Genomic DNA, 6,801 nt, shown 5'->3' with positions numbered 1-6,801 from the left:
AACCGGCAGCAGATTTTTAATTGTCATTCTGAAATACTTGTTGCCGATATTCCCATATGGCTTCTACAGAAATAGTTGATACCACTTGGAATTGTTATTGCATAGGATCTAATGTGTTTTGAAGTATACCAATACGTTATGCCATTGACCATCCATGCAGTGAATTGAACTGAATTTCGTACATGTTCCAGTCGTAGGTTGGTCATTCTGTCAAACCATTTCTCCATCGGCTCGCCTTGCATTGAATTTTAAAGTTAAAACAAATCCTGGAACGAAAGAAACAACATGAAATACATAAACCACGTATTATAAGTTCACCTAAAATCAATCATCTAAGCCGTAGGTTCTTAACTTTTTTCTTTTCGGAACATTACTCCATTTCTTGTTAAAATGTCGCATATTCAGTTTACAGGTCGATAGTCCGAAGGGTCATTAGTGCAAAGTTCTTAACACCCTTACTCTAACAATAACCAAAATTTCACCCTAATTCTAACCATGCTAACCAATATCCCCTAATCCTAACACTAACCATAACCTTAAACGTAATCCTTATTCTATCCTAACTCTGGCTCTAACCCTATTCCCAAGATGCATGTCATAATAAACCAGCTATCTCTCAACAAAGATAGAGACGGATACAAAATTCCAGGAGTCTTCGAGACCGTGAACAAGTCTACGGTCGGGACGTTCACGACCTGATGATCACATCATAGTCTCGTTCTCGCTGATAAAATATAGAGATATGTTGCCTTTCCAGAGGTCTATACTTTGAAATTTGATATCCGAGGTAGAAATCATTTCTTGTGTTTGGATACTAAAGTTTGTAAACTTTAAGAAAGGAAGAACAATTTACCAACCGAAAGTGTTACAGTTAAACAAGACTACAAATAAACCCAACTTGAAAAAAGGGAATGTGCCGCCATGGGATTCGAACCCACGACCTTCCGATCTATAGACGGACGCTATTAGGCTGCGATCACATAGAAGTATACTATTCGGGTATACGGTGCACGTTTTGCAGGTGCACGCGTATAGCTTAAATCGAGCAATGCAATTTCATAGTACCGGGTCACATAAGGCTACGATCGCATAGAAGCATACTATTCGGGTATACGATGCACGTTTTGCAGATGCACGCGTATAGCTTAAATTGAGCAAGGTAATTTCATAGTACCGGGTCACATAAGAGCTATTCGAAAAGGCCGTATACCTGCGTATAGTATAGTATAGTGGGAATCGTGCGTGTTCGATTTTAGTGCAGCGTATACCGTCCTAATTTTAAAAACCTTTTAAAACTTTTTTAATAGATGCACTATCTAATTCTGCACATTATGACACCTCATTGAATGCAATGTGACCTCAAGAAGTAAAGTTACAAGCATTTGATAAGACGAAGAAAATGGGTAAACTGACATACTCGCTATACGAAATACGCTCATTCGATCAGACTGAGTTCACATAGTACACTCCTATATGAACTCAGCCTGATCGAATGAACGTATTTCGTATAGCGAATACCGTATACCGTATACTTCTATGTGAACTCAGCCTTAGGCTACCAGCTACCACTGTTAAACGGTGGTTGAAACTGGGTAATAATGTAAGCAGTGGAGGTACACACACAATACGCACAAACAAATATTATGCAAGTACACAAGTACAGGAGATCATTTCTGATGCTTAATCGTTTTCCCATCATAATACAAGTAATGTAGGTAATAGGGCTACGTATCCTGCACAAAAACAAATAAACACAATGGGGAACGATTGGGGAAAGAGGAAACTGAATAATAAACATGAATAAATAATAACAAAAAAAGAACAGTTTACTATTTTCGTTCTTATTATTTATATTCAGTTTCCTCTTGTAGCGAGCAATCATTCCCCATTGTGTTTTACTTTGTTCTTGTGCAGGATGTGTAGCCCCATTGTAAACTTTAATCATTAATACACGAGCTTATAAAATCGTGAACTGTCTGTGTGTTTCAATCCTTTTTACACGAAAGTCATACTAAATAAAGATAAAGATTGACGTAACTATGTAGTTTATGTTGAATTTGACGAAAGAGAACATTTGGAAATTCCAACATTCGAAAGCCTCACCTATAAAGAAGAAACTCGCTACAATGGCAAACATTCCATTCCATCCTACTACATCTTGTAGTGTTGTAGGCAGTAGTACCCCAACCGGACCAGCGACCAGGAGTCCTGTTATTATAAGTCCAAAGTTAACACCTACATACTCTGTCCCAAACGCCCTGAAACAAACAAGCAGAGAGTAAAACATTTCCCGTCATACCGTAAACATTCGTTGATAAGGATATGTGCAGTCGTTCAGACAAGAACGAATTTGTTAAACTTTTCCGATTTTTGTCTTTAATTTACAAATTAAAATCGTTCAGACAAGAACGAATTTGTTAAACTTTTCCGATTTTTGTCTTTAATCTAAAAATAAAAGTATAACAAACTATCGTAAAAATTCGTATAACTATACGTTTTGATATACTATTATGCCGGGTGTCCCAGAATGATTTATACCGGGAAAGTTGAAATTACATATATTTAGCCTTCTTTGGAATTTTAGATTTTAGAAATTGGACGTTTCTAATACAGGGTGTCCCAAAAAAAAGAGGCCCCACATTGCGCCCTCTTTTTCTCCTATTTCTGAAACGTTGATTAAATATATTTTGGTATGTAAAGAAACCCTAAATCGTTAGCTTTAATAAACCAAAACAATTCTTTCAATCGGCTCACAATTTTTGAAGATATGCCCTCTTTAAGAAATGTACCCGTTTTTCACTCTGTCCACGGATGAGTTTTGGCTACATCAAAGATTTAAACGAAACACACGGTTAATGACATGGATAGATAATAGCATTAGTCTTGGGAAAGCATTCACTATAAGCGAGGATCACCAGCTAGCTTCAAACATCTTCGCAACCCCGTATTACTGCTGCATTCGCAAGTATCCGGCGCACAAGGCCTTAAGGATGGTACGCAACGCAATTAATACAATGAGAACTAGGGCTGAAACATGTATTCGTCACGGAGGCAACCAGGTAGAGGGCAGAGCAGCACAGTAAACTCACTTCAAAAGAACCAAAGACAAACTAAACAGCCCTTTTCAGGGCTACCTTTTATTCCAAAAAGAGAAATTACTTATGTTGTCAATAAAAAGAAAGCAAGAAACGAGAAAAACATAAGTAATTGCAAATATAGCAAAAGAAGTCCCATCCCACATCAATTTCGCCCAAATTAATGACACTTTAATCCATAACCCATAAGCCCACCGGTAAAGCCCATTCCCTTAAATAAAGTTGTTATTTTATAAAGTTATCATCGAGGAATGTTTTATATTCATGCATGGTATATGCACTTTTCAATCTTTGAAGTAGCCAAACCTCCTCCGTGGACAGAGTGAAAAACGGATACATTTCTTTAAAAGGACATATCTTCAAAAGGTTTATTAAAGCTAACGATTGAAGGTTTCTTTACATACCAAAATATATTTGATAAACTTTTCAGAAATAGGAGAAAAAGAGGGCGCAATGTGGGGCCTCTTTTTTTGGGGACACCCTGTAGAAGTTACATGATATTGCGTAAAAATGTTTAATTCCAAGTTTTGACCTAACTACCTATTTTGAAAACCTGTAAAATTGCTAACCGTTCAGCACAAAGTTATTTGGAAAATGTTATGCAGCCTGTTCTTACTTCCACTAAATGGTCGATATTTATCGATTATTCCTGATGTTATGAAGCAATCCTTGTATGGAATAAAGGATTTGTTACGCTTGAGTGACCTTAAACTATTCTCTCTTTGGCGGCAGTTTTGAAGACAATTATTGCGGTGTGTGAGTTTCATCATTTAAAATGCCCAGACTGGCTCTTGACTGGCTCTTGAGTCTAAATGGATCAACATTTTACAGATTTCTGCTCCTCTGGGTATGAATGTTAAAGGTCATCGTTATTTTATTTTCCTTTGGTCAGTTATTCTGGTCCTCCCTCGTTGTTTTTCTTTAATCTTTTGTTGCAAAATCGGACTACCTTGGTATCTCTGGTACCCCGCTGTATGGTCTGGGAGGTGGAGCCGACGCATGGATGTCCCACCTAGGCGGGCTGTACAGTTTCGGGTATCGGATGGTACCAACAGTGGTCTATTTATTTTTTGTTAGGCCTTTGGCTTTTCAAAATGTTCCCTTCCCTTTTATATATTGCTGTTTGTTTATCTTTTGACTAGAATGGCTGACCATAGATTTGCTTTTTCCCTTTTTGACCTTGTTGACCTGTTATACTTTTTATTAGTATTCTAATTTCTTTTCATTCTATGCTTGTCAATTTCTTTTGCTGTCTTTCTCATTTAATCTCTTGCAGTGCTAGTTACTAGTGCTACTTGTTTTTACCTTGTAAAAGGGATGTTTTTATGCTCCCGAAACGTCGGTTGTTTTGTCTTTTTAACCCTAATTTTTGGATGTTGTTGTACATATTAAACAGTTTTTAACATTTAAAATACCGTCACTGATGGATTTTTCATAAAAGTATAGAGAAAGTTCGTTCTTAGTGTCACAGCATGTATTTATATCTAGAGCATTATTGTCAAACCCACATCTACGTAACGGAGAAGATTAAAATTTACTGCGGAGGATCCTTGAGGGAAGTTATATCTTCTGTAATAATGAAATTTTTGGGTAAAAATTGTGGTAAAAATCACATAAAAAGTATGTTTTTCAACCTAAATATCTGAAGTCATATTGAAATGTTTCACTAAATCCCATATCAAGAATTATTCAGCGTTCTAAGCTCTACATCTGTGCCAAATTTTGTGTATTTCCTATAAAAGAATGTATGATTTCTTCAAAATATTGCACAGTGCGGCTGGATGATGGTGATAAATGATCCATGTGTTATGATGTCTTTGCGCTGTAAATTAGACACATGCAGTTTTCGTGAATTTTCAGTAATAGCAATCTCATGCCAAAACGAATCAAGCTATTTCCATGAAAGTCACAGAATAAGTGGGAGACATTGTGTGTCATTCTATTGCACTTTGATATTTTGTTCAAACACGGTATAAATCATTCTGGGACACCCTGTATAATAATGCTAATGTGCAGTCAAGTTAGCTCAATCTATATTCTATAAGGCGTTCGACTATGGTGCGAGAGGTTGCGGGTTCGAACCCTGACGGTGCCTACTATGCTCTCGTCTAAAAATTGAGTTAGCTTGAAATTCCCCTGGACAAGGAACTTACTGCTAATTGCTAACCGCGATGGTTATTTTTGTATTGCCTAGGGTGTACGCTCTTGAAGCAGCAAAGTCCCTGAATTGTTGTTAAATGGTTTATGGAATGATGTGGGGCCGTAGTGGTCAGCGACAACCTGTAAAGTGTGCTGAGGCTTGTGGATCAACGTCTAGGTGTTGTGCCTGTGTGTAGCGCACTATCAATCGCTGTGCTTTTTTTAATAGCCTTCCGAGTTTTATGCTGAAAAGGGCACCGTACATCAAAAGTCACGGTGAACTTCAGAGGAAAAGTTATAATTATGCTAGTATGGAACAGGCATTCCGTAACATTTACGGAGGGTCCGTTTATTCTCCGTTCTTTGTTTCTCCGTTTTATAACAGCAAGAATGCTGTAAACCAAAATGTTCTGTAAAATAATCCTGAAAACAGAAATATTTAGGGAAAAAAAGAAACACAGAAACATTCTGCACAAAAAACAGAAAAAGTATTCTGTAAAAAACGGACATTCTGTAAATAAAAAACATAAAATTCTGTAAAAACCAGAAAAATAATTATGTAAAAACACAAGCAATTGCTGACCTTGGCTGCTACAAGCAGTGTATGTAGCAAATGACTCTTAATTAAAAATAAACAAAAATGATGAACTTCAATTTGTACTCCGTTATTAATAATTTTTTTTATATTACAACTGATAAAATACCTAGTAAGCTTACCAAGCTGCCGCGGTACTGAATAGAGTGATAGACCCGCCAATAAGGAAAAATAACGCACATATCCAGATGAAGTACATGATTTTCCCGCCAAATGGTGTTGCCATTAGAGTTAATACGAGTACCGTACTTGAACTACACATCACTAGCATTGATGTCTGAAAATAACATCATTAAGCATGGTTGTATTTTAAAGATCATGTTATTGAAGTTACCGTTAATACTGTAAGTATTTGAGGCTGCTTGCGTTTGCATTAAAGGGCTTTATGACGGCATTTCAACATTTCTAAATAAAACAGGCATGACAATGAATTTAAACATAAAAAATATAATCGTTTTGATGATGTTATCAAAACATGACATATACATTACAGATTATAAATAGTTTCAGTTTCGATCATCATAGTAATGTAACAAAATACTCACTCTGTATGAAAAAGCGTCAGCAAAGACACCCCATAGAAATCTTCCAGCTGCATTGAAAATAGCACTTATCGCTCCTACTGTTGCCAAAAACTTGTCATCTGTAATGAACGTCTGCCCGTAGGCCTGTAAAATGTCCAAATAATGGTCGTGGTCACATCCGTTTCAAAGAAATACGATACCATTACAGCCCCATTTTTCAACAGAAATTGAACTAAAAAACTAGATGAAATATTTTAATATCACACTATTCGCACATACTCGCATAATTTTTTATCGCACAGCAGCCATGGCAGTACAGTTTACCTTATATAGGGAAGGTATAAAAACCAATCCTATGCCCGTACAGAAAAACGTCAACCAGAGGTTCCAAAATGACCATGTTTGAATAACTTCTCTAGGATGTAAACTATGATCTTCAAAGGCCGAT

The sequence above is a fragment of the Amphiura filiformis genome, chromosome 6 (assembly GCF_039555335.1).
Source record: "Amphiura filiformis chromosome 6, Afil_fr2py, whole genome shotgun sequence".
NCBI classification, from domain to species: domain Eukaryota; kingdom Metazoa; phylum Echinodermata; class Ophiuroidea; order Amphilepidida; family Amphiuridae; genus Amphiura; species Amphiura filiformis.
The sequence above is the reverse complement of the archived record's forward strand: the minus strand, read 5'-3'. Positions refer to the sequence as shown.